This window comes from Salmo trutta, unplaced genomic scaffold (assembly GCF_901001165.1).
Source record: "Salmo trutta unplaced genomic scaffold, fSalTru1.1, whole genome shotgun sequence".
NCBI classification, from domain to species: domain Eukaryota; kingdom Metazoa; phylum Chordata; class Actinopteri; order Salmoniformes; family Salmonidae; genus Salmo; species Salmo trutta.
Genome location: NW_021823477.1, coordinates 464,829 through 482,244, shown reverse-complemented (window position 1 = coordinate 482,244; position 17,416 = coordinate 464,829).

The window sequence follows — 17,416 nt, the reverse complement described above, 5'->3', positions numbered from 1 at the left end:
AGTCTCGTTATTACCTCAACTACCTGGTACCCCTGCACATTGACTCAGTACTGGTACTCCTTATAGTCTCGTTATTACCTCAACTACCTGGTACCCCTGCACATTGACTCAGTACTGGTACTCCTTATAGTCTCATTATTACCTCAACTACCTGGTACCCCTGCACATTGACTCAGTACTGGTACTCCTTATAGTCTCGTTATTACCTCAACTACCTGGTACCCCTGCACATTGACTCAGTACTGGTACTCCATATAGCCTGATCTCTGAGAGTGAGACAGATATATATTATTACTGTGTTAAACCTAGCAGTACTACTGATTTCTCTGAGAGTGAGGCAGATATATATTATTACTGTATTAAACCTAGCAGTACTACTGATTTCTCTGAGAGTGAGACAGATATATATTTTTACTGTGTTAAACCTAGCAGTACTACTGATCTCTCTGAGAGTGAGGCAGATATATATTATTACTCTGTTAAACCTAGCAGTACTACTGATTTCTCTGAGAGGCAGATATATATTATTATTGTGTTAAACCTAGCAGTAGTACTGATTTCTCTGAGAGGCAGATATATATTATTACTGTGTAAAACCTAGCAGTACTACTGATTTCTCTGAGAGACAGATATATATTATTACTGTATTAAACCTAGCAGTACTACTGATTTCTCTGAGAGGCAGATATATATTATTACTGTATTAAACCTAGCAGTACTACTGATTTCTCTGAGAGTGAGGCAGATATATATTATTACTGTATTAAACCTAGCAGTACTACTGATTTCTCTGAGAGTGAGGCAGATACATAGCATTTTGCAAAAAAAAAAACATTTGTCTCTCTGAAATGAAACCATCAAGTGATAGATTTTAAACAAAAACATGTCTGTCATTGAACAACGCCATGCCATGATTAGATAGTGAAATAACACATCAATCTCTTTCATAATTTATTTAATCAATATCCATGAAGAGTGATCGGTCTATGGATAAACCTATATACTTTAGAGAGGGAGACTTTTCTACTGAACAAAGGTAAGAAGAACTCATGGGTCATGGTCAGTGAGTTAAACAACACTGTCTCTAGTCATTTCTGACTAGAGAGAGTGTGTGTGTGTGTGTGTGTGTGTGTGTGTGTGTGTGTGTGTGTGTGTGTGTGTGTGTGTGTGTGTGTGTGTGTGTGTGTGTGTGTGTGTACTGTAATCTCATGTTTATTCCACAGAAACCAACAGGAGAGCTCAGAGTCAGAGATTCTCAGTGGTCAGTCTTCCCAGTGTCATCAAACAGACCTGGACTCTATATTCAGTGTATGTGATCCTGTTATCTACATTTGTTTTTGTTTACCTCAAGTAAAGTTGATCTGTCAATTATTAATTATTGTGTTAATGAGAAAGCATTTCTTCTCTTGCTTAACTTATTTACATGATTTATTTCAGTTGCTTGAAGAGAAAATGATGACATTTGTGAAGAACGAGCTGAAGATTTTCAAGAGGATTCTTAGTCCTGAACTCCCAGAAGGCTTTGAGAGTCAGAAGCAGGATGAGGAAGTGGTGGATGCTGAAGATGAGAAGCAGGAGAGCAGTGCCAGAGAGGGGGCTCTGAAGATCACACTGCACGTCCTGAGGAAAATGAACCAGAAAGAGCTCGCTGACACACTGGAGAAATGTAAGATCTGTCTGCCTCATGTTGAATGCTGTTTTATAACATTTAAAAGCTGTAGCTAAATTACAGCTAAAGTAGCTGTGTAACTCAATGATATTGTAGCAGCCTTAACACAACACCTAGTGACCTCAACAAGTAGCAGCAGGGATGTGTTGTGTTGATTAATTTAGAGAGAGAGAGAGACAACATTAATAATACCATCAATAATACCAATAATAATATAATCAGTCACACCAGTCTGGAATGCATTATGAAAACATTTACACATTTATACTGTCGTGTCTTTGGGCACCATTAACTTGAAGACATGTTTATCAAATAACTCCCTGTAATTATTATCACATGATTAAACTGATTAATCGTTTAACTGTAATTAACTAGGAGATCGGGGCACCAAGGAAAATATTCAGATTACAAAGTTATAATTTTCCTAATATAACTTTCCTATATTATAACATGATATATTATAGTATAGGCCGATTATCTTCTGGTTTAAATGGCGTATTTTACCTTGCGTCCAGTCTCATTCCAAACGTCGTAAATTGTTGTATCTGCACGAACCCAGTCTTTACTAAGAGTCATCCATACATCAATTGTCTTAAAATCATTTATTTACTAAACTAAGTAATTCACAGAAAGCATACAAACAGTAATTATTGTCACAAAGAATTGGTAGAGTAATGTGCCCTATTGGCTAACAGGCATGGCGGCTTGTTAAACAAAGGGTCATAAAGGGCAGCTGAGGAGGCACACAGAGTTCATTAATATTAACAATTGATATGCTAATCCTTTGTACATGAACGCTCACTCATTCGGGAACAATTGCAATCAATATATATTTACGCTCAGTGTGTCGTCGGGATCCTTGTTGGAGAGTTTTTGTCCTGTTGGAAAGTTTTTGTCCCGTTCTCTCTCTCTCTCTCTCTCGGTTAGAATGAATCTTTCAAAGCGACATTCATTAATGTTGTTATAGAATGGATGTTTCGTCGGTCTTCGCGTTCAATGATATAATTTCTAGCTGCAGACTATTAATTAATATCAAAGACTTGTTATTATTCTGTCGGTCTCGATAGGCTAAAAGTTTAACCACGTGGTATAGTTAACTTTCAGTAGAGGAATTGGATGGTCAAACCTTGGCTCTCTCTTCTGAGGTAAGCTGGTCTCATGAAAGAAAATCAGGGTGGGGGTTTTATACGTGAACATAGAACAGGCTTGTCACATGACGCCTGGTCCTGTCTGTGTCCCTGGGGGGTGTGCCGATGACTGATTTAAGCTTTGAACAGAAATACATTCTATCACATTAACATCAGTACATAGCATCTCAACGTATTCCAAATAGCTTTATCCTTATTAATACATTTTATACAACCATTTAGATGCAAGTCCTATAGCTGAGGCTATTATATAAACAGTATTAGGGTAATATGGCTATATTGTCTCTTCTGAGTATCACACAATTGTACCAAGCGGACCAGTTCGTAGCTGGATTCTTCACCGATCTTTTATACCTTCTCCAGAACATAAATGTTGTTTGGTTCCCCAATTCTGTGAGTTGGAAGAATTTCCTTGTCTCTCTATGAAACCCCTCTCAGTCTCAACTGGGCCTGTTAGGCAGGACATTTCCTTTGGAATTTACGACCGCCTTGACAGGGCCTGGGTAGGAAGAGGTAGGTAGGGGGGTGGTGCAAGGGGGAGAGGGTCAACTGTGCTCCCAGTTCCCAGAGAGAGGGCAACGTCATGACAATACATTCAGTTAAGAGAATAAATGATTATAATTTAAAATGTTATAACAGTCCTACAATACTGTAGACATTAAAACAGACGTAATATTAATATCCTCTGTGTTATTTCTAGATTCAGATGATCCTGCTGTGATTTGCCAACGTGAACTCAAATCTAATCTAAAGAAGAAGTTTCAATGTGTATTTGAGGGGATCGCTAAACAAGGAAACCCAACACTTCTCAATAAGATCTACACAGAGCTCTACATCACAGAGGGTGGAACAGGACAGGTCAATAATGAACATGAGCTGAGACAGATTGAGACAACAACCAGGAAACAAGCAAGACCAGAGACTGCAATCAAATGTAACGACATCTTCAAACCCTTAACTGGACAAGACAAACCTATCAGAACTGTGCTGACAAAGGGAGTCGCTGGCATTGGAAAAACAGTCTCTGTGCAGAAGTTCATTCTGGACTGGGCTGAAGGAAAAGCAAATCAGGATGTCCAATTTGTGTTTTCATTCCCTTTCCGGGAGCTGAATTTGATGAAAGGGGACAAAAACACTTTGATTGAACTTCTCTATCACTTCTCAATGGAAACCAAACAATCAAGAATCTCCAACTACCACAGGTACAAAGTTCTGTTCATCTTTGATGGTCTGGATGAGTGCCGACTGCCCCTAGACTTCCAGAAGAACAAGATCTGTTGTGACGTCACAGAGTCAACCTCAGTGGATGTTCTGCTGACAAATCTCATCAAGGGAAATCTGCTTCCCTCTGCTCTCCTCTGGATAACTACCCGACCTGCAGCAGCCAATAAGATCCCTTCAGGGTGTGTTGACCAGGTGACAGAGGTACGAGGGTTCAATGACCTACAGAAGGAGGAGTACTTCAGGAAGAGATTCAGTGATGAGGACCTGGCCAACAGAATCATCTCACACATAAAGACATCAAGGAGCCTCCACATCATGTGCCACATTCCAGTCTTCTGTTGGATTTCTGCAACAGTCCTCGAACACATGCTGAAACATAAGAGAGAAGAGATGCCCAAGACTCTGACTGAGATGTACACACACCTTGTGGTGTTTCATACCAAACAGAAGAATGAAAAGTATCTTGGGAAAGAAGAGACAGGTCCACACTGGAATAACGAGAGCATTCTGTCACTGGGAAAACTGGCTTTTCAACAGCTAGTGAAGGGCAATCTGATTTTCTATGAAAAAGACCTGAAAGAGGCTGGCATTGATGTCAATGAAGCCTCAGTGTACTCAGGATTGTGCACACAGATCTTTAAAGAGGAATGTGGGCTGTACCAGGACAAGGTGTACTGCTTCGTTCATCTGAGCATTCAGGAGTTTCTGGCGGCTGTGTATGTGTTCCTCTCATTCATCAACAACAATGAGAATCTCATGGACAAACAGCAAACAAATTCCAGTATCTTTTCTCTGCTGTACAGAGACAAGTCTGAAGTTACTGTCTACAAGAGTGCTGTGGATAAAGCCTTACAAAGTGAGATGGGAAACCTTGACCTGTTCCTCCGCTTCCTTCTGGGCCTCTCACTGGAGTCCAATCAGAAGCACTTACGAGGTCTACTGACAAAGACAAAAAGCAGCTCACAGATCCATGAAGAAACAGTCAAGTACATCAAGAAGAAGATCAGGGAGAATCCCTCTCCAGAGAGGAGCATCAATCTGTTCCACTGTCTGAATGAACTGAATGACCATTCTCTAGTGGAGGAGATCCAAAGCTTCCTGAGCTCAGGAAGTCTCTCAAAACCCAAACTTTCACCTGCACAGTGGTCAGCTCTGGTCTTTGTGTTGCTGACTTCAGAAAAGGAGCTGGATGTATTTGACCTGAAGAAATTCTCCAGATCAGAGGAAACTCTTCTGAGGCTGCTGCCAGTGGTAAAAGCCTCCAGAGCTGCTCTGTGAGTAAATAAAATGACATATAATAAGTATTCATCAGGAAGAAATATTATGTTTAGAGAAAAATATGTATTACAATATGTATATTGAAAAACATATTGAATAAATGCATTGATGGAAGATGAATCTATGTGTTGTTTGGGAATATGAACCAAATGCATCTACCGCTGTCCTTCTATACTACTGGTGTTAAATTCACAGTGTGTTTGTGAAGTCATGATGATCTCGTTGCAGGCTGTCAGGCTGTGGAGTCACAAAGAAAGGCTGTGCTTCTCTGGTCTCAGCTCTGAAGTCAAACCCCTCACACCTGAGAGAGCTGGACCTGAGTAACAATGACCTGAAGGATTCAGGACTGAAGCTGCTCTCTGCTGGACTGGGGAATCCCCACTGTAAACTGGAGACTCTGAGGTCAGTATTCCTGTAGTTGGTCAACAAGTGTTAACTGTTCACCAGATCCACATGTGTTTACCAGGCACACATAGTCCACACCATATGTGTTTGGACAGTGAAGCTTACAGTTTTAAATGTGGTGCTATGCTCCAGCATTTTGGATTTGAGATAGAATGTTTCATATTAGGTGACAGTACAGAATGTCACCTTTAATTTGAGGGTATTTTCATACATAGCTGTGTTACTGTTAAGAAAGGAAAGCACTTTATGTATTTAGTTCTCCCATTTGAAAAAGTTTTAAATATTCAGACAAATTCACTTATATTGTATTAAAGTAGTCATAAGTTTAGTATGTGGTCCCATGTTCCATGCCTGCAGTGATTACATCAAGCTTGTGATTCTACAAACTTGTTGAATTCATTTGCAGTTTGTCTTGGTTGTGTTTTAGATGATGTTTTTCCTAATAGAAACTGATTGGTGAATAATGTCCTGTCATTTTGGAGTCACTTCATTTGTATTGTCAGTAAGAATAGAAGATGTTTCTGAACACTTCTACATTCATGTGGATGCTACCATGATTATGAATAATCATGAATAAATCGTGAATGATGATGAATGAGAAATTTACAGAGGCACAAAGATCAGACCCCCTCTGTTATTGGTGTTATTCTGTATACTTCTGGCCCTTCTTTGGACACTGTGTTAACTAACCTCCAGACGAGCTTCAATGCCATACAACTCTCCTTCCGTGGCCTCCAACTGCTCTTAAATACAAGTAAAACTAAATGCTCTTCAACCGATCGCTGCCTGCACCTTCCCGCCTGTCCAGCATCACTACTCTGGATGGTTCTGACTTAGAATATGTGTACAACTACAAATACCTAGGTGTCTGGTTAGACTGTAAACTCTCCTTCCAGACTCACTATAAGCATCTGTAAGGGCTGTCGTGAGAGGGAGAGACCAAGGTGCAGCGGAGTTAGTGTTCATCTTGGAATTTAACTTCTTACATCTACACGTTCCGCTAGCGGAACGTCTGCTCCAATATCCAATGATGGGCGGGGCGCGAAATTCAAACTCCTCTAAATCCGAAAACTTACACTTTTCAAACATATGACTATGTTACAGCTATTTAAAGACAAGACTCTCCTTTATCTAACCAAACTGTCCGATTTCAAAAAGGCTTTACAGCGAAAGCAAAACATTAGATTATGTCAGCAGAGTACCCAGCCAGGAATAATCACACAGCCATTTTTCAAGCTAGCATATCATGTCACATAAACCCAAACCATATCTAAATGCAGCACTAACCTTTGATGATCTTCATCAGATGACACACCTAGGACATTGTGTTATACAATACATGCATGTCTGTTCAATCAAGTTCATATTTATATCAAAAACCAGCTTTTTACATTAGCATGTGACGTTCAGAACTAGCATTCCCACCGAACACTTCCGGTGATTTTACTAAATTACTCACGATAAACGTTCACAAAAAGCATAACAATTATTTTAAGAATTATAGATACAGAACTCCTCTATGCACTCGATATGTCCGATTTTAAAATAGCTTTTCGGATGAAGCACATTTTGCAATAATGTAAGTACATAGCCCGGCGTTACAGGGCTAGCTATTTAGACACCCACCCAGTGTAGCCTTCACCAAAATCACATTTCCTATAAGAAAAATGTTCTTACCTTGCTTGTTCTTCATCAGAATACACTGCCAGGACTTCTACTTCAATAACAAATGTAGGTTTGGTCCCAAATAATCCATCGTTATATCCAAACAGCGACGTTTTGTTCGTGCGTTCTAGACACTATCCCAACGCTAAATCTCGGCCACGAGCATGACGCAAAATATGACAAAAAATTTCGAAATATTCCATTACCGTACTTCGAAGCATGTCAACCGCTGTTTAAAACCAATATTTATGCAATTTATCTCGTAGAGAAGCGATAATATTCCGACCGGGAATCTGCCTGTCTGTAAACTGAGGAAAAAACCAAAAGCCGGGGGCGGGGCGTGTCACGCGCCTAAGGCTTAGTCCATTGACTGACCACTCAGCATTTGCTCTCGTGTGCTTCAGCCAGGGCTTTGAATGACATCATTCCTGTTTTTCCCGGGCTGTGAGACTCCATTGTTGACGTGAGAAGTGTCACGTAAGAGCAGAGATCCTTTGTAAACGACAGAGATAATAAAGAAGGGCAAGAAATGTTCAGACAGGGTACTTCCTGAACAGAAGCATCTCAGGTTTTTGCCTGCCATAGGAGTTCTGTTATACTCACAGACACCATTCAAACAGTTTCAGAAACTTTGGAGTGTTTTCTCTCCAAAGCTAATAATTATATGCATATTCCAGTTTCTGGGCAGGACTAATAATCAGATTAAATCGGGTACGTTTTTTATCCAGCCGTGAAATTACTGCCCCCTAGATGTAACAGGTTAATAGAACAAAAGAGAACACTACAAAAATGAACAAAAACACGACAGCAAAACAGTCCTGTTAGGAAAATATCTAAACAGAAACAATTACCCACAAAACCCAAAGGAAAAACATGCTCCTTATGTGTGACTCCCAATCAACAACAACGAACTACAGCTGTGCCTGATTGGGAGCCACACATGGCCCAAAACAAAGAAATACAAAAAACCTAGAAAAAGAACATAGAACGCCCACCCAATGTAACACCCTGGCCTAACCAAAATAAAGAACAAAAAACCCCTCTCTATGACCAGGGCGTTACAGCATCTCCAATCCAAAGTTAAATCTAGAATTGGCTTCCTATTTCGCAACATAGCATCCTTCACTCATGCTGCCAAACATACCCTTATAAAACTGACCATCCTACCGATCCTCGACTTCGGCGATGTCATTTACAAAATAGCCTCCAATACCCTACTCAGTAAATTGGATGCAGTCTATCACAGTGCCATCCGTTTTGTCACCAAAGCCCCATATACAGTGGGGGAAAAAAGTATTTGATCCCCTGCTGATTTTGTACGTTTGTCCACTGACAAAGAAAGGATCAGTCAATCATTTTAATGGTAGGTTTATTTGAACAGTGAGAGACAGAATAACAACAAAAACATCCAGAAAAACTCATGTCAGAAATGTTATAAATTGATTTGCATTTTAATGAGGGAAATAAGTATTTGACCCCCTCTCAATCAGAAAGATTTCTGGCTCCCAGGTGTCTTTTATACAGGTAACGAGCTGAGATTAGGAGCACACTCTTAAAACCTCTTACATCTAGATGTTCCGCTAGCAGAACACCGCTCCAATATCCAATGATAGGGCGTTGCACGAATTACAAAGTCCTCAAAAATCCCAAAACTTCCATTTTTCAAACATATCACTATTTTACACAATTTTAAAGACAAGACTCTCCTTTATCTAACCACATTGTCCGATTTCAAAAAGGCTTTACAACGAAAGCAAAACATTAGATTATGTCAGGAGAGTACCTAGCCAGAAATAATCACACACCCATTTTTCAAGATAGCATATATGTCACAAAAAACAAAACCACAGCTAAATGCAGCACTAACCTTTGATGATCTTCATCAGATGACACTCCTAGGACATTATGTTATACAATACATGCATGTTTTGTTCAATCAAGTTCATATTTATATCAAAAAACAGCTTTTTACATTAGCATGTGACGTTCAGAACTAGCATACCCACCGAAAACTTCCGGTGAATTTACTAAATTACTCACAATAAACGTTCACAAAAAACATAACAATTATTTTAAGAATTATAGATACAGAACTCCTTTATGCAATCGCGGTGTCCGATTTTAAAATAGCTTTTCGGTGAAAGCACATTTTGCAATATTCTGAGTAGATAGCCCGGCCATCCTGGCTAGCTATTTTGACACCCACCAAGTTTGGCACTCACAAAACTCAGATTTACTATAAGAAAAATTGGATTACCTTTGCTGTTCTTCGTCAGAATGCACTCCCAGGACTTCTAGATTACACCCAATGTTGTTTTGGTTCCAAATAATCCATAGGTATATCCAAATAGCGGCGTTTGGTTCTTGCATTCAAGACACTATCCGAAGGGTGACGCGCCGGCGCATATCGTGACCAAAAATTTCAAAATATTCCATTACCGTAATTCGAAGCATGTCAAACGCTGTTTAAAATCCATTTTTATGCGATTTTTCTCATAAAATAGCGATAATATTCCGACCGGGAGACGTCGTTTTCGTTCAAAGACTGAAAATGTAAAATGGACTCTTCACGTGCACGCGCGCACACAATTCATTGTTCTCAGATTGACCACTATCCAAATGCGCTACTGTTTTTCAGCCAGGGACTGCAGAGTCATCATTCAACGTTCTGGCGCCTTCTGAGAGCCTATGGGAGTCTTAGAAAATGTCACGATACAGCAGAGATCCTCTGTTTTCGATAAAGAGGGTATAGAAGGCCAAGAAATGGTCAGAGAGGGCACTTCCTGTATGGAATCTTCTCAGGTTTTGGCCTGCCAAATGAGTTCTGTTATACTCACAGACACCATTCAACCAGTTTTAGAAACTTTAGGGTGTTTTCTATCCAAATCAAACAATTATATGCATATTCTAGTTTCTGGGCAGGAGTAATAACCAGATTAAATCTGGTACGTTTTTTATCCGGCCATGAAAATACTGCCCCCTACCCTAAACAGGTTAAAGGAAGTGCTCCTAACCGCAACTTGTTACCTGTAAAAAAAGACACCTGTCCACAGAAGCAACCAATCAATCAGATTCCAAACTCTCCACCATGGCCAAGACCAAAGAGCTCTCCAAGGATGTCAGGGACAAGATTGTAGACCTACACAAGGCTGGAATGGGCTACACGACCATCGCCAAGCAGCTTTGTGAGAAGGTGACAACATTTGGTGCGATTATTCGCAAATGGAAGAAACACAAAAGAACTGTCAATATCCCTCGGCCTGGGGCTCCATGCAAGATCTCACCTCGTGGAGTTGCAATGATCATGAGAATGGTGAGGAATCAGCCCAGAACTCCACGGGAGGATCTTGTCAATGATCTCAAGGCAGCTGGGACCATAGTCACCAAGAAAACAATTGGTAACACACTACGCCGTGAAGGAATGAAATCCTGCAGCGCCCGCAAGGTCCCCCTGCTCAAGAAAGCACATATACATGCCCGTCTGAAGTTTGCCAATGAACATCTGAATGATTCAGAGGACAACTGGGTGAAAATGTTGTGGTCAGATGAGACCAAAATGGAGCTCTTTGACATCAACTCAACTCGCCGTGTTTGGAGGAGGAGGATTGCTGCCTATGACCCCAAGAACACCATCTCCACCGTCAAACATGGAGGTGGAAACATTATGCTTTGGGGGTGTTTTTCTGCTAAGGGGACAGGACAACTTCACTGCATCAAAGGGACGATAGACGGGGCCATGTACCGTCAAATCTTGGGTGAGAACCTCCTTCCCTCAGCCAGGGCATTGAAAATGGGTTGTGGATGGGTATTCCAGCATGACAATGACCCAAAACACACGGCCAAGGCAACAAAGGAGTGGCTCAAGAAGAAGCACATTAAGGTCCTGGAGTGGCCTAGCCAGTCTCCAGACCTTAATCCCATAGAAAATCTGTGGATGGAGCTGAAGGTTCGAGTTGCCAAACGTCAGCCTCGAAACCTTAATGACTTGGAGAAGATCTGCAAAGAGGAGTGGGACAAAATCCCTCCTGAGATGTGTGCAAACCTGGTGGCCAACTACAAGAAACGTCTGACCTCTGTGATTGCCAACAAGGGTTTTGCCACCAAGTACTAAGTAATGTTTTGCAGAGGGGTCAAATACTTATTTCTCTCATTAAAATGCAAATAATTGTGTAACATTTTTGACATGCGTTTTTTTCTTGATTTTTTTGCTGTTATTCTGTCTCTCACTGTTCAAATAAACCTACCATTAAAATTATAGACTGATAATTTCTTTGTCAGTGGACAAATGTACAAAATCAGCAGGGGATCAAATACTTTTTTCCCCCACTGTACTTCCCACCACTGCGACCTGTACGCTCTTGTTGTCTGGCCCTCGCTTCATACTCGTCGCTAAACCCACTGGCTCCAGGTCATCTACAAGACCCTGCTAAGTAAAGTCCCCCCTTATCTCAGCTCACTGGTCACCATAGCAGCACCCACCTGTGGCACGCGCTCCAGCAGGTATATCTCTCTGGTCACCCCTAAAGCCAATTCCTCCTTCGGCCGCCTCTTCTTCCAGTTCTCTGCTGCCAATGACTGGAACGAACTACAAAAATCTCTAAAACTGGAAACACTTATCTCCCTCACTGTCTTTAAGCACCAGCTGTCAGAGCAGCTCACAGATCACTGCACCTGTACATAGCCCTTCTATAATTTAGCCCAACTACTTCTTCCCCTACTGTATTTATTTATTTAGCTCCTTTGCACCCCATTATTTGTACTTTGCACTTTCTTCCACTGCAATCTACCATTCCAGTGTTTTACTTGCTGTATTGTATTTACTTTGCCACCATGGCCTTTTTTTGCCTTTACCTCCCTTATCTCACCTCATTTGCTCACAATGTATATAGACTTATTTATTTAATGTATAAGTGAGTAGTTTGTTTTACTTTGAAGTTTAAGTTTTGACCAATAAGGTCGCTTGTTAAGTTGTGGCCAATGGGAGTTGACCTGGTTAACGGGAGGGAAAAAGACGTTGGTGAAAGGATGGTCGTTTTACCTCAGGACGGTTGGTGAAGAAAAATTATAAAACAAGACGACAGAACTACAACAAAACCCATAGCTACTAAGACATGAAGGGAAATACATGTTTTATTTAATAAAAGAGTTGTTATAATTTAGTTAAAACTTAGTAAAGACTGAAGCTACCGTCTCGTCGTGGAGGTATTAGCCAGCCTAGAGGTTAGCCTAGCATCGTGTGACACTGGGAGATAATTGCTTGGGAAGCTTAACGAGTTCGTGTTGCCATGGGGATATCGGTTAGGGCTAAGGAGTACTGTCTACATGGGTAGCTGTGCTGCCATGGGGATATCGGTTACTAAGGAGGACTGTCTGCATGGGGAGCTGTGCTTGCCTTGGACTTTGAGGAAACCTTCATGGAACTGCCATACTTCGCTGAGGGTATATCTACCAAGTCATGAGTATCCACAATGTGAGGTGCTTAATTTGGACACGGGTTGTGCACGACTCATTGGGGTTTATTATTTTTTTATTTCTTTTGATGTTGTGTCTGAACATGTATTTGTGTTTGAAAATGTTTTAATACACATATGGAACGTTATGTATGTTGCCTTGGTGGAGTCATTGATTGTTTCAATTTAATGCATGGGATGGTTTATCCTGATTCAATAACAGAAACCTATAATCATTTCATCTGAAGTTAATACCCTATTGTCATAACCCTAGATAGTTTACAATAGGAATTCTTATTGGAGATGTCCTTCTCATCTAACATCCCATGCTGCTGAGATACTCTACATATTTTAATATTGTGAGAGTCATATTCAAGCCTGGTGAGAGGGTTACATTTGTTTAACTCCATGTATAACTCTGTGTTGTTATATGTGTCGAACTGCTTTGCTTTATCTTGGCCAGGTCGCAAATGTAAATGAGAACTTGTTCTCAACTTGCCTACCTGGTTAAAAACAAGGTGAAATAAATAAATAAATTGGTAATGGTGAGAGGTTAGCATGTTTTGTTGTAGCCTCTGTTATTGGTAATGGTGAGAGGTTAGCATGTTTTGTTGTAGCCTCTGTTATTGGTAATGGTGAGAGGTTAGCATGTTTTGTTGTAGCCTCTGTTATTGGTAATGGTGAGAGGTTAGTATGTTTTGTTGTAGCCTCTGTTATTGGTAATGGTGAGAGGTTAGCATGTTTTGTTGTAGTCTCTGTTATTGGTAATGGTGAGAGGTTAGCATGTTTTGTTGTAGCCTCTGTAACTTTCTCACTCATTATTATTCATGATTGATTCATGATTTGTATTAATCATGTTATCATCAGGATTCATATAGTAGTGTTTAGAAACATGTTATCTACTAACTTAGACAGAAAATTAATCCAGTCATCATCCACCATTCAGTTTCTATTTGGCAAAACACAACCCAAAACACACTGCAAATGCGTCAATGTCACCTCAAATGAAACATTTGATCTGAAATCCAAAATGTTAGAGTTTAGAGCCACGTTTAAAATGTTATCTTCACTGTCAAAATAGATATGGTGTGGACTGTATACTCAATACAATCTAAATCTGATACCTCACTGTCTGTCTTTTGACTGATACTGCTTTTAAACTGGTCTGGTCAGTCTACTCAAATATTTGTACTATACATGTTTCTATCTGCAGGCAAAACTTTGATCATTTGTCATTTTTAATGATGATACATTAATTTATAAATAGATATGGAAGGTTTCAGGACACTGATATATCTGAATATGTTGAAGAAATATACTGCCACTATTTTCACCACCAAAGAATAGCAGTGTGATTTTAATATGATTTGACTCTTTGCAGGCTGTCAGGCTGTCTAGTCACAGAGGAAGGCTGTGTTTCTCTGGTCTCAGCTCTGAGGTCAAACCCCTCACACCTGAGAGAGCTGGACCTGAGCTACAATCACCCAGGAGACTCAGGAGTCAGACTGCTCTCTGCTGGACTGGAGGATCCACACTGCAGACTGGAGAAACTCAAGTATGTAGAGGGTTTATGTCAATGTTCATATCAGACATGTTTGACTTATCAGGCTAGTTAAGACAAACATTCTGACCACACACACACACGCAGGACACACACACACACACGCAGGACACACACACACACACGCAGGACACACACACACGCAGGACACACACACACGCAGGACACACACACACACACACGCAGGACACACACACACACACGCAGGACACACACACACACGCAGGACACACACACGCAGGACACACACACACACGCAGGACACACACACACACGCAGGACACACACACACACACACGCAGGACATACACACACACACACACACACACACACACACACACAGGACACACTTGACACACACACACAGGACACACACACACACACACACACACAGGACACACACACACACAGGACACACACACGACACACACAGGACACACACACGACACACACAGGACACACACACACACAGGACACACACACACACAGGACACACACAGGACACACACACACACAGGACACACACACACACACACAGGACACACAGGACACACACACACACACACACACACAGGACACACAGGACACAAACACACAGGACGCAAATACAAACACACAGTACACAAATACACACAGGACGCAAATACACACACAGGACACAAATACACACACACAGGACACAAATACACACACACACACACACACACAGGACACAAATACATACACACACACACACTGGGCACACACACACACAGGACAAATACACAGGACACACACTGGACTTCTTACCAACACTTGACGTGTGTGTGTGTGTGTGTGTTTGTGTGTGTGTGAGTTCAGGTGTATCCCTCAATGACTGTCTGTTATTCTGCTTACCGCTACAGTGTGGAACATGGTGGAGAGAACAGAATGAAACCTGGACTTAGAAAATGTGAGTGTTGACTGCTGTGAAGAATATGACTAAGAATAAGTCTTAATTCAAGTTAAGTCAAAGACCACCATCATTACTGACTTGGTCATATTAAATATCAACTGTAGTTCTACAGAAGCAGAAATCAGGGACACCAACGTTTACAAAGAGTTGATATGACAATGTGTGTGTGTGTGTGTGTGTGTGTGTGTGTGTGTGTGTGTGTGTGTGTATCTCTGTGTGTGTGTGTGTGTGTGTGTGTGTGTGTGTAATTAATGTGAATAAGTGTGTATTATATTACCATACAGTATAACATATGATCATTCAACAAGTCTCAAGTTACCTTAACTTCTCCTTTTGATACCTAGAAACATCTACATTAAATGAATTAGTGAAAAGTGAGTTAACATTCTAATGTGAATGATGATGATTTCTAATATTGTGTCTGGTTTCATCCATCAGATGTCTGTGATCTCACACTGGACCCAAACACAGTAGACAGACTCCTCTCTCTGTCTGAGGAGAACAGAAAGGTGACATGTAGGACAGAGGAGCAGCCGTATCCTGATCACCCAGAGAGATTTGAGGGCTGTGGACAGGTGCTGTGTAGAGAGGGTCTGACTGGGCGCTGTTACTGGGAGGTAGAGTGGAGTGGGGGGGGCTGGTATAGGAGTGACATATAAAGGAATCAGCAGGAGAGGAAGGGTTAAGGACTGTTGTCTTGGACACAATGACAAGTCCTGGAGTCTGTTCTGCTCTGACAGCAGTTACTCTGCCAGGCACAATAATAATTCCACTACCATAGACGTCCCCTCCTCCAGCCCCCACAGAGTAGGAGTGTATCTGGACTGGTCAGCCGGCACTCTGTCCTTCTATAGAGCCTCCTCTGACACACTGACCCACCTGATCACATTCACCTCCACATTCACTGAGCCCCTCTATCCAGGGTTTGGGGTTCATTATGTTGGCGACTCAGTGTCCCTGAAATAATAACTGGACACACACACACACACACACACACACACACACACACACACACACACACACACACACACACACACACCCACTGGACACACACACACACACACACCCACCCACTGGACACACACACCCACTGGACACACACACACACACACACACACTGGACACACACACACACACACACACTGGACACAGACACACACACACACACACACACTGGACACACACACACACTGGACACAGACACACACACACACACTGGAAACAGACACACACACACACACACTGGACACAGACACACACACACACACACACTGGACACAAACTGGACACACACACACACACACACACACACTGGACACACACACACACCCACTGGACACACACACCCACTGGACACACACAAAGGACACAGACACACACACACACACACACACACTGGACACAGACACACACACACACACACACACACACACACACTGGACACAGACACACACACACACACACTGGACACAGACACACACACACACACACACACACTGGACACACACACACACACACACACTGGACACACACACACACACACACTGGACACACACACACACTGGACACAGACACACACACACACACTGGAAACAGACACACACACACACACACACACACACTGGACACAGACACACACACACACACACACTGGACACAAACTGGACACACACACACACACACACACACACACACACACTGGACACACACACACACACCCACTGGACACACACACCCACTGGACACACACACCCACTGGACACACACAAAGGACACAGACACACACACACACACACACACTGGACACAGACACACACACACACACACACACACACACACACTGGACACAGACACACACACACACACACTGGACACAGACACACACACACACACACACACACTGGACACAGACACACACACACACACACTGGACACAGACACACACACACACACACACACACTGGACACAGACACACACACACACACACACACACACTGGACACACACACACACACACACACACTGGACACACACACACACACTGGACACACACACACACACACACAATGGACACACACACAC